Source organism: Serinus canaria, chromosome 4 (assembly GCF_022539315.1).
Source record: "Serinus canaria isolate serCan28SL12 chromosome 4, serCan2020, whole genome shotgun sequence".
NCBI classification, from domain to species: Eukaryota; Metazoa; Chordata; class Aves; order Passeriformes; family Fringillidae; genus Serinus; species Serinus canaria.
In genome coordinates this window covers 36,996,281-37,009,575 of record NC_066317.1, presented here as the reverse complement: position 1 = coordinate 37,009,575, position 13,295 = coordinate 36,996,281, and positions in this window count along the sequence as shown.

The following is a 13,295-nucleotide window of genomic DNA, read 5'->3' as shown; positions in this document are numbered from 1 at the left end:
AGAAGTCCACAAAGCTGAGGGAAATGAGTGAAAATCCTTTCCTCTCTAATTGACAGGATCTAATGCCAGATGGTCTTGCCCTTTAAATAACTGTTCAAACACACATATATAGTCTGGGAGGTGAGGAACAGACAGAATGTGCTATCAGTACTGATTTCCAGCTGTTGACTAGGGGAAATAAGATCATCTGAGTTTCCTCTTCCTTTCTCCATCCCCTCTATCTTCTTCAGCTTGTAAACCTACTGTCTCATACTTTGCCTCTCAGAAGGGATATTTGCTTAGACTGACTGGGAAAATACATTGCTAATGCAGGCCAACACAAGGCTCTTCTATAACGACACTCTCACATTGAAATTATATCTTATCTGAAAAGAAGTATGAAAGATGTTTAGCACACAAAGGCTTAAAACAAATTTTGCTAGGTTTTATCCTACCTCTAAAACACAAAGTAAAATCCAGGTCATGATCCTAACAAGGTGGCTAAGCTTGTAGGATGTCCACATACCTTATCTCCCAGACTCCCAGAGTTGCCCTGACCAGGGATATTTCTGCATTCACCACAGCATTACACCAAGCAAAGCAAACTAGCAGGAGAAAATCTGAAACCAGCTGTACTACAGACTGTGTAAAACCCATTCAAAACCCACAAAACAACTGGACATAAATACATTCAGGCAACACTACACAAATAAAAGGAAAAGAAAGTATATTTTTCTTTTCCTCCACACAGCTGCAAAATACTGACTGGCAGGGATCAATATCAATTCACTGGATGAAACACTGGAAATGTTCACCAAACCCAGGAAGATGAAAATCACAATGATAAGAGTGAAAAGATGCTTCAAAAAAACTACTGGAGCACTATTTTTCTTTTCCATTGAAAACAATTGCCCTTTGTTCATCAGATGTCAATCCAACTCGCTACAGCTTTCATAATAAGGGCTCATGAGTAGGTGTAAATGAAAGAAGAGTCTCTGTTATTTAAATTGAAATGCTCTTGCAATTCCTTGGTATGTAAATTGCAGATTATGTTATATCTTGATAGAGGTGGTATAAATAGATCTAGCAGAATCTAAAGGGACCTTTTGAATTGCTCTGAGTAATACACACCGTGTCTGAATTTGGCCTTGAATACAGACACAGGAGCAAATACAGAAAGGATTAACTGCTGGAGATATTTAAAATGTAAAAGTGCAGAAATTAACAGGCACAGCAAGGAAGATGATACATCCTCCCTGACACTCAGGATCAAACAAGAATATCAGTACACTTTATGTAGAATTGAACATTTCAAAAACCACTTAAGACTGAACATGACTATGAGCAGTAAAATGTCTCCAAATGACATCAGGACCTAACACCTTGTGAAATCCAACCCTGCTTAGTACCACTGGAGATGTAAAGCATAAAAATCCATGACACAGAAAACCTTTAAATCTACAATAATGATAACGATGTCTTTTGTCATAAAAACTTCCAAAGAAGATTGAGCTTGTTAGTCTTTTGGGACATAACACATGGCCCTGTGTTTTACAACACCCTTGTTTCTTAACCAAGAAACTAAGCACTTTACACTTGGAAGCTACAACACTTAGAAACTTTAGCAGGTCTGCTACCAGTATATTGAACTTGCACAGAAGTTTAATACTCTAGCCTTTCTTCATCTACTGCAGATGATACATGATGTGTTGGAGGATAACACTTTTTATACTGTCCCAACCATCAAAACTGCAACTGGCAAGAAGAAACTAGAAGTTGGGCTAAAAAAAAAAAAAGGGTATCCTGGCTTTGAAAGAAATGCTGCATATGCATGTAATAGAATACCTGTATTGATAGCTAAGTGCTATAAAATGACAGAAAAGTAAATTACAGAAAAATATGCAGCATCCTGATGTGAGCAAGGTTGAAGGAATAATAAGCACTTAGGGATCAATCCATAAGGTAATTTAGGTGTCAATCTGCCAGTATTACTAATTCCAATAGAAATCCCTTCCCTTCCCTTCCCTTCCCTTCCCTTCCCTTCCCTTCCCTTCCCTTCCCTTCCCTTCCCTTCCCTTCCCTTCCCTTCCCTTCCCTTCCCTTCCCTTCCTTCCCTTCCCTTCCCTTCCCTTCCCTTCCCTTCCCTTCCCTTCCCTTCCCTTCCCTTCCCTCCCTTCCCTTCCCTTCCCTTCCCTTCCCTTCCCTTCCCTTCCCTTCCCTTCCCTTCCCTTCCTTCCCTTCCCTTCCCTTCCCTTCCCTTCCCTTCCCTTCCCTTCCCTTCCCTTCCCTTCCCTTCCCTTCCCCTGGGATGATATTTTCCACTACTCTTGCTTAGCAATCATACTTAGGTACATTATGTTTCAAATTATAGTCAGTGTCTACTATAAGCAACATGTAATGGCCAAAAGAGGGAAATATAGGCATAGAAAAAAGATGAAACTATAGCAGCCAATAATCTGTGTAGTAATTTTTAAAGGAAAACTGATTTTATAAGCTGTTTCAGATAAAAAGGTCTTGTTTGCACAGCAAATTCAGCAGGCATTTTTGTATAGTACACAACCAATATAAGCAAATTGGTTTTTTTCCTATTCCAAAATACAGAAGGAAGAAAGAGCACAACTGCATAGCTAAAGATCTTTCTATAGGTTTTAATTAGTCTTTCATGTCCTACCTGGGATATACAAAAAGTGTAGGTAAGGTAAGTGCATCCCTTTGACAGAGAGCAACATCTGTATTAGAAACACTTTCATTACTTTTTAAAGTTTCCTTGTATTAAAAATTTTCTCATGCCTCTCAAAAAATCAAAAATGCCAACACTTAATAGCACTTGAAAAGTCCTCTGGTAAAGATGCTTCAATTCTGAAAAAGTTTTAAGAAAATGAAACCCTAGAATGCTCTATTTAATATGATTAGATGCTGGTGAAAGAAAGACAAGTTAAGCAACCCACCATAGTTGTGATCTCAAGTCAATGACAAGACTGACACTCCAAATCTGTTCTGACAAAGCACATTCCACAGCTGCATGAAGAAGGTATGGGACACAGTGGTTTGTAATTCTCTGAACAAATGAAAGCACAACATTTTTACACTTCAGCAAAATTGGACCTGGACAATAGGGAACCGAAAACTCATTTGGATACATGTGGTGTTTTAAAACCACAACACCAGGATCTTCAAATCGATCTGGTACCTAATGGCAGGCAGCACTGAGATCTCAGCACAGAGACATATGATGACCAGGTATTGTATATGCCTGAAATCCCAGTGGTCACATTATTGTACAAGTTCTTATTTTGTGAAAGGAGGGCTGAGCGAGACCTGCAGGCAGGGAATTACAGTAATCCAGACGATGTCACAGAAGCATGAATTAACGTTTCAGTATCTCTATGCGACAACGCTCTCAAACTTGTTATATTTCTCAGTTGATAATAGGAGTTTTGTTCCCCCTGAATGCACATGATCCCCAAAGAAAAGCCCTCAATTAAAGTTTACCTCTACATTCGGCACAGATGAAGACCAAGCAGTATTTATGTGCAGTACAGAGAAGGGACAAATCTTCAGACATTGTGTTAACAGCATTATTAAGCACAGTGGTCTCATCTTTTTCATGTTTAAAGCAATTTTGGGGCAGTCAGAACTACACTTCATAAGAAATGGGGATCAGATGCTCCTATGGAGTCTGTAGCAAAATAATGTAAGTCTTCTTTTCAATAGCTGTGCAAGCTTTTTACTTCTACTCTTCTATCTTCCCCTGGATCTTATTATCCCCTTTTGTCTACAACGCTTCATCAGAGACACAGCAGTTTAAACTGCTATATGACCTGAGAGATGACTTCTTTATCACCTCTGCACTTTTATAACATAAGTAAGTGACAGATAAAGTATATACAAAAGCCTAGACTGTGACCTGAGCTAATAATTTTTGCGGGCTAAGTCTTGGCATTTTAAGTCTTGCACAGTGCTTGCTCAGGCAAAACCTGCACAGGAGCAAGTAAGACTATTATCAGAGTCAAGCCCAAATGAAAACAGATTAGGGACCTCAAGATTTGCCCACTTTGGACCTCTGCTTAGAATTTCTTGCAAGAATATTGGGGCATGTTTTCATAAGCATTCAGAAGAATGAAAGTCTGTTCTGCTATTTTAAAATATTCAACAGTTCTGTACCTACATTATGGGTGTATGCACCAGGAAATTCAATATGCTACATAACACCACTTCAAGTTTGCCACTAAAATAAACAAAAACTTCTGAGTGGCAGGCCCCATATATACAGAGGTAGGTGGTGTATCCAGGTGCTCCATGTGCTTGTGCATACTGGGAAAGCATTTCCAGACTTGTTACTTGTTGCACCTGGGGACACTACAGGAGCCCTGTAGTACCTTCCTCCAGCTGTCAGATATAGCAAAACATATTTTCCTCTAACAGAACTAGTAAAAATAAAGTCAAAACTGTTAATTTTGTAGCTCTGCTTTATCTTCTATATCTTTGACTTAAGTCAGAGTTGGGTTTTTTTATTCTGTCCTAATTCATCCATTCTGTAAAGTTATAAAGCTGATTAAAGGTAACAGCAGTTCTGTTTAGCTCAATAAATATAGATTTGAATGGATAAAAAAAACAAGCAGTTGCTATTGTTTTCTATTACCATTTACATGCTTCATCAAGAATTTCTTCTATCAATGCTCAAAAGCCCTGTGAATCCTGCAATAAATCTCTGACCAGTTTCATTCCCCAGTATGCATAATGAAAATACCATTGGCTTCTACATCCTAGGAGGGCTAGCATACCTTAGGGGCATATTTATGCTCAAGCAGGGCACTAATTCTATTATTGTCAAAAAGCAGATGTTTTCTTATCTGCACCTTGGAAAGTCAGTTTCATTGAAATTGACAATGCATAGAATAACTGCTAGTATTTTTGAATGCTTTTCCTTTGCTTAAAATCTCTTTTGTTTGTCTCCTGAATGCCCAGGATTCAGCAATCACTCTGAGCCCAAAACAGAAATTATTTTATTACACACCATAATAATTTAAAAATAATTTTATATTTATCTTTAGCCTACTGTCTTTTAAAAAGTTTTCAAGTCATACAATCAAAATTTGTCTCATACTAGAAAGATAAAACTTTATATTTTTGTTTACCTGAAATCTAAGATTCTTTCTTGATGCCTTGATTCACAAAGTGAGCTTTCAAGAGAAACAACAAATATTGCAAGCCTCACAGTGCAGTAATGATGGATCATGTCACAGCGTAGTTGGTTGCCCATGTAGAGAAGAAATGCAAAGGGAGATGATAATAGACGGTAAACCTAACAGCAGGCACATAAACAAAAACGAGGAACAAGTTGGGAAAGAAAATATAATTCAAATTATCAGTTATACCCTAATAATTAAAAACATAGTAGCTCATAAATTTCTGCTGCATTATGTTGCCAGTGAATGTCCCTATTAAGATAGAGTAACAAGGAAAGATTTTAGCAGGGTTTCTAATGTTCTAGTGGGGTTGGGCCCCACTGTCCCCAAAATAAGAGCCACTTTAGGTTACAAAAGACTTCTGACATTTTGGGAATTTGTTTACTTTTAATATGGACAGCAAAAGGAAATCTAAAATATAGTATCAATTCCAAATTCTCCCAGATTTGCAAGATGCATTTTAACAATAAATAATTTCTTAGTCGTTTCCATAAAATACATGAATCAAAAGCACTGGAAATTCTGAGATATATGACAAGCCTAATCCAAAAATAATTAAATGTCCTAAATAATTATTGTCTATTTGAAAATTACAGCAGGAATACAATCTATCAAAGGAATGGAGGCATAATTGAGACAATTTGACTCAGGAGCAAGTGTTCAGGACAAAAGATTTCTGGGTCAGACAGACTAAACTGTCAGGGTTATAAAGCATCATGGCAGCAAAACCTTCTAAATACAAACTTTGCCAATTTTACTAGAGTCAAAAGTACAGACAGCTCAAAAGACAAAAAATTAACTGGTCAAGTCACATAATGAATCTGGAGAAAGCAAAAGGCTGCCTACAGAGAACAAGGCAAACAGCCTTGCATGAGGACATTCTGAAAACCAACAAAGATTGAATCTGACTGACTTAAAGGATTCATTAATTCACAAGACAAATGAGAAAAATAAAAACTTGGTTCTATAAAATAGAATGTTTTTATTTTAACTCTTGCCATTTACAAAAGGAAGATTTAATATTGAAGTGAAGCCTAACCATTGCATCGGCAGTGCTATAGGCTTTCCTATCCCCAGGCAGCCTATCCACTCCACGCAGAGTGAGTCTTAAAAGAGGGATTGCAACTGATCCTAACACTGTTTTCCAGCTCTGCAGTGTCCTCTTCTGGCCCTGCAGTGCCGACCTCATTCTGCCACAGGTCTCCAGGAGACAGCTCTGACTAGTGCTACTAGGTTGGTGCAGCTTCTTCTATCCCACATCTTTGAGAGGCTGGGCATGTTCTAAAGCATCAGTGCTACAAGAGAGAAACCCAAAGAACTCACAGACAAAGCATTGTTATTCTGCTGGGAATCATTTTTCACATCGATGCTTACAGCTCTGTTATGATCAGAGCAGATATACTTAGCAACTCATTCTAATAAGGTATTTCTAATTCCTGTCTGTAACGAGCTTTCTCCTCCAGACTGAAATTAACTCTTTCTCCTGAGGTAATTGAGCTACATGAGCTCCTTTTTACATCACACTCCACCCCTGCCCTGACACTTCCAAACTCAGTACTAGAGATGATAGGGACCCAAACTAGGTACTAGTGGTGATGGGGTCCACTGGGTACATGTGACTCTTAGGGGTTTGCAATCTACAACAACCTCATATATTTTCTACTTAGGTTGTAAATAAAGTATAAATTTCTGTGAGCATATTTTTTAAAAAAATGTCTAGGAATTAATGAACATTTCTTTATTGCAAACCAGTGTAAAACATTTATGTAGTGCAGTTATTTCTGAACACTTCCATGCTGCTGTAAATTTTGGACAAATGACATACTACATTGCCACCTAGTGAATAAATTCAGAAATTCAACTTTAAAAGGAAAATTGAGTATACAGCAGCAGGTTTATGACACAACCTTAACAACAGCCATCTATATCTCCCTTGTGATAGTCATGTGGCATATAATCAGGTGTTCACTGACCATGTTAATCCTCATGCTGTGTGTTTGTGCATGTGTGCATTGCCCTGCCTAATCACTATGCACATATGCATAATTGATGGATATCAGTGTTACCCTGCAAAATATTTGTGCACTGCCACCAGTGTCAAGGAAGCAGAGAAACCTTATGTGGTGTAGTCTGTCATGATTGCCATCAAACTATCTATGTCTAGGTAACATTAAATCTGATTTGTTAAGAGTGGTGAGGCAGTCCAAAATCTGCTTGTACACATAGTATTCATCAGACTGTGATTTTTACTTGGACTCTGCTGCCAACAAGCTGGCCTACCAGAAAATTTTCCATGATTTCTAAGATAGACTGCAGGGATAAAAAATCTGTGGTAAATCTCCTGGACTGACAAATTGCAAGTGATATCTTGACAGTCACCATATTAGCTTTTATGTCACATTTATTGCTGTTTCAGAACTTATACTGGGACGCAGAAATGCCAGGCAAAAGGTGACTACATGAAAATGTTCTAATCAGAGATTATGAACGCATAAGGCAGTGTTGTACCAAAAATTTTTGAATGTAACTCAGTCACCCTGACTGCCAACAGACTTGTTTCAGAAACCATCTTCCTCACCAGCACTCTCCACCAAGCAGGCAGGTTGTGACTTGAGAAGTTCAAGGACCAGTTTGTCATTATTTTTTCCAGCAGGGAACATTCAGTTCCTAAGCAAAAGATAACAAAATTACTTACATGGCAGAGATCGCCTGTTTGGAAAACTCTGCATTGTTACAGAGAAATCACTGTTGGCATATTTTGTAATGGTGTCTGTATAGAAGAAAACATCCATACAAAAATACAATGCCTAATAAACATGAAACAAGTGTAAATTACTAATGGCATATATGTGAGCCCAGATGTTTTTCCTAGTACTGATGAGGATTAGGAAATTAGGATTTCACATTACTGGAGTAGTAAAAAAGCTAAGTATGCTTCACTAGCAGCTGAAAATTGAAGAAGTTCCTTGCAATTATGTCTTCCATTTTAAGTGGATATTTACAGGCATCAGGGAGCCTGATGTTAAGATATAATTATCTTAACATTATTATTACTGCATCTTAAATGTTAAGATACAATTTATATTGTTTTGTCCTCAAAGTCTGTTTGTCTGCATGCATGAATATATTTTCTATCTTAATTGTCCTCAAGCAGCAGAGGACAATAGAGCCAGAGGCAGCTGAGTTAGCCACGCATCTAATCACTGGGTCATTTGCTGATCAAGAGTCATTTTCAGAGGCATACCTTCTAATCTGGATTAATTCTTCTTTTTATAAAATAATCAGAACACAGTCAAACACATACAGTGTACAGAACAAGATGCTGCATCTGTTTCTCAAGTTAAACAATGAAAAATGCTGCTTGAAAGTCCATACATATCTTAAAACACCAAATGGAGAGGAAGTTCCATGTCCCATCTGGTTTCCAAGAGAATTTTATTATAAATTTTAGATACATTTTTCAGCCGCTGGGTATTACCTTTATTACATGGACTGATCTGTAATCTGTTTTTCTCCTTGACTGAAACCTGGTTTTATGAGTGAGACACTGAAATAAAATGCCCTTTCATCTGCTAGTTCTTACAGACTGTAGACAGAATCATAATTTCATACTATCTGTAGCCTAGCAGGAGTCTATATTTGCTACTTCAAAGCCAAATATGTGCAAAGATAATGAATTTAAGTTCTTTAAACACAAGCAGAGGATTGCTTATAACTAAAGCTTGTATAGTTCTGAAAGTAAACACAGTAAAAGATGAAACTTTTGTTGGTATGTCTTTTAACAAACAAAAATTAATTGCAGGGGAAAAAAAATGCCCAACTTCTAAAACTACAGACTGACTACACATTATTTGATCCATTTGATGCCTGATTAATATTCCAGATTTTCAATTAAATTAATGTACAGACTTAGTCTCTACATATTTTACATACTTATTTACCATACATTCTTAATAGATATGTCACAGAATAAATCAGAAGACAGAGAATATACAACAGTATAGCAGTCCACATGTCTCTAGAAAACATGCAGTGATAAAAATAGCAACTGTTTAATTTTGAAAATGTAAATAAAGAAAACTGAAACTGCTGAGATGATAAATATCACAAATTGAAATGAAACCAGTCATTTTTTAAAGGGGGCAAAGCCTTTGTTTTCAATAAATGTGAAAGAACAGCCTATTCCTACCATGCCCTGATGAAGACAGTTTTAACAAAGCACTGGAGGGTATTTCTGGTATTAAAAAATAACACAGTCCCTGATCCTCTACTTTTTGTGTGTGTGTATAGTAAATAAAGTTCATATTGATAGTGAACGATACAATATTACAGCAAACTCTGGTAATGACAATGAATAAAACATAATAGACATTTTAGAAACTGAGTTAGAAAAGTGAGGGCACTCATATGACAACCACCATCTTTGTCCCCAGAACAGTTTTACTGATTTAAGTAGGAACCTGGTAGCAACATTTAGCCATGATCATGATTCCAATACAAGGATTACTGAAATTAACAAATGTTAGAAGAGATTGCTAAATAATTTTCTCTCAAAGTCGGTAAGTAGTTTCATCTGAAGTAGTATGTGCTGGGATAAGCCTTCTGGACAAAATATTATTAAATAATGCACCACTTATGGATTAAATCAAAACTTAAATTAGGAAAATTAATTACATGGAAAAATCAGCCACATTTTGTTCAATTTGTTATAACACAGGGCAAGGGCAATATCTCAGGATCCCAGACTTGTCCTCCCTGCTGTCATACATGCAGTAAATTGTGGTTTGATAAAAATACATTAAATGGGTACATTTTCAAAAACATTTTAGCTTTCATATGCTTTTGTTTTCTGAAGAAACTATGCTTTATCCTATGTGTTAGTTATGTGTGATTACTATTATTATTTTATTTTCATTATTACATGCATGCAATTCTGTAATGGTGTGCAAAAGATTTTTAGGCACATTTTTTGCACTGAAACCATAATTTTTAAAATAGACATAAAAAAGAAAGGCGCAATAGAAGAGAAAAATATTTCAAGGAAGTTTATTTAAGGTGACTTTGATAGGTAGAAATGAAGAATACTGGGCTCTTAAGAAGCAGGATGGAGGTACTTGAGTCTTCCATACCTCATTCTAGATAGCTCTTTCATCCTCTCACTTCTCTGGGTGCTGCTATTCCTTAGTGAATCTCACAGCCACACTAAATCTCAGGTTTTCATTTGTCTTCCCTAGAGATGCTCTATAGCTGTGCAGGCACTGGTGCATGCCAGGAGATAGAGTCCTCTGAATGTATTTACCCACGGATACTACTGACGTGAAAGACACATGGGCTGAGATTGTTCTGCACATCTCTCAAATGTAGAAGATGCAGAACTAGAGGCACTGTGTCAGCCTGTCCTCTATTTAGGTTCAGGGTGTTCTGTTTAGACTAACAGAAACACAGAAATATTTAGGATGGAAAAGACCCTTAAGATCACCAAGTCCAGCCATTAACCCAGCACTGTCAAGTTCACCATGTCCTTAAGAACCATGTCAATTAGTTCACTGCTGTCTAATCTGTGGATAATATTTCAAAGACACATCTCTGATTTAAGTCAAATATAAACTATGTTTTTTCATACTACATTTCTGGTAATTCTACTTACAGGAGAATCAGACATGATAAATTAGTGCTATCACATAAAGAACCACAAGCATGAAAATCCTGGGTATTTTCGTATTTTCTGGTGAATTAATTGTCAGTACAAAGGTCAATCCAAGCAAAAATACATCTATTAGTCTTAACATCGCTTTCAGGTAAACAATCTCATAGAGTAATTCCAGCAGAATATTAGACATCCCTATATTTGTATTACTTGTGATTATGAATTTGAAACTCCAGGTGAAATACAGTCAGCCAGAGCCAGCTCAAGAGATAGTCCCTCAAGCTACACAGCTGTCCCTCATACACATGAACAAAAGAGCACATGGTAGCTAGTAATATAATTCACCTTAATAAGAAATGTGCAGTGTTTATGCACATAAATATTTTAAGTGAAAAAATTCTGGCAAATTCTCTTTACACCCCAAATCCAAACTGCATAAATTCTATTTAAAAGCTTGATCATTTTTATCAAGTCACAAAAGAGGTGTTTGGTCCCAGAGCAGCTCAAAATTTAGTCCTGTTTGAATGGAAGTCTATGGTAACACTATAATTTCAGTACGATATATCCATCTCTCAATCAAGTCTTACAGCCCCTCTAAGTAAAGCCTAAGTGATGTTATTGCTATAGTGATTGCAAGGCTGTTAAATTTTGGCCCAAATCTAGATTTCCTCCAAATAAAGAGTACAGAATATGGGAAAATTAACAGACAATAAAGATGATGGTCTTGACTAAACTTAGCAATTTTAATTTAGTGAAATTTGGGTTTAATATTTTAAGATTTTTATTTCTGTAAAAGTGCATTTTAATGTTTTCATGAGAGTCAATGTAACGATGACCACAGACTACTGTAATTCATGAATTCAGAAATGTGTCTCACACACCGTTACACGTGTTATTAGAGACCAAGGGAGTTGCAGGTCAGTAGGTTAGATATGCATCCCTTTTTTCTCATATGGCCACATCCCTGCACAGCATAGAGCTCCAGGCAAGTGCCCTACGTGCCTCGTAGCTTAACAAGTGCTGCTGTTGATGAGGGAGTAGTCATTTACCAGGTACTTTTCCAAGGAAGCCGATGGGGCCACCAATAGCAGTAGGGGTCTGAAAGGTCAATTTAACTGTTACTTATTCAAATCTGAATTCATATTTATGCTACAAAAACAATGTAGCCTTTTCTTTCAAGTCTAGAAAGTAATTGTAAAATCAGAACCCTGCAGAGAAGAAAACTAGGAAGAGATATATTTTATTGATATTTATGTAGGATATGTTGAGTCTAAGTCATAATATTATTCCAAAAGTGAAAATCAAAGATGCCAGCATATACATAAAACAACTCCTTTCTCTCAAGTAAAAGCTTCTGCAATTTGAGAAACTTTTATATAGACTGAAAACACAAAATCTGAAGCAAAATTCTGCTCTTATTCCAACCTACATAGTCTCCTTTACATTTTGTGGTGATGCACTTGTGTGACCAGAAAAGGCTGAGATTATTATACTCAGATAACCAGACTAAAGTCTCACAAAGGAAGTAAATTGACTCACACCTGCTGCTAACCATTGGCTTGTCCTCTTGCTTCTAGACATTATATCTTATGATTTAATCAGTAGAGAAGATCAATTTCTGGCACAAAAATTAACTTAAAATGTAGTGGTAGGCCATAACTTTGTATTTCTGTGCCTTTTATAACTCAGACATCTTATGTTAAAATATAGCTAGGAAAATGTTACCAATAGGATTTTTGTTCAAGATTCTAGTTCGTTAATCTGAAGTCAAAAAAGACTCATTTCCCACTTAATAACCCCTGTGACTGGTATCAGACTTCAGTGGGACTTCCAAAGGACAGAAGTTGAATGGCTGGTACATTGCTGAAACAGCTTCGCAGAACAACCTTGACCTGATTTGTACATTTCTTCAGTGGTTAAAAACACTGCATGTGGATACAAGTGTGATCCACTGTGCTGTGGATAAAACCAGTTCAGACATCATGGAGTAGGAACTTGCTCTTTGCTACTTCACAGACGTATTCTTAAAACCTGTCTTCAAAGTTTTACAATAGTTCAACAGAAGTTTGAATTTACACTTAACATTATGGGGATGCGATACCTTAGCAAACTTTACGTAGCTAGACTTCAGTAGGAGAGATGGAAGCCAGTATAAAACAAGGGGGGTGGTAAATACCATGGAATACATGGGAAAACACAGAATGACACTATTAGTGATATTAGTCCTAACAAAGACTACAAAGAAGCACTTTGGGGAATGCACTATGTGAGACAATACACAGTTTTCTTTTCAAAGATGGGGCTCACACATTTTAAACTACCACCTAAAGCAACTAATTATTGCTTTTCCATGGTCTAACCATGAAAATATCACAGTGTTGCATGTGTTGATATAAACTTTGGCCTTAGATAACTCTAACCTGGTGAGAATCCTGGTCAAAATCTTAGTAGGCATATTCAAACCATTTGAAACAGATATA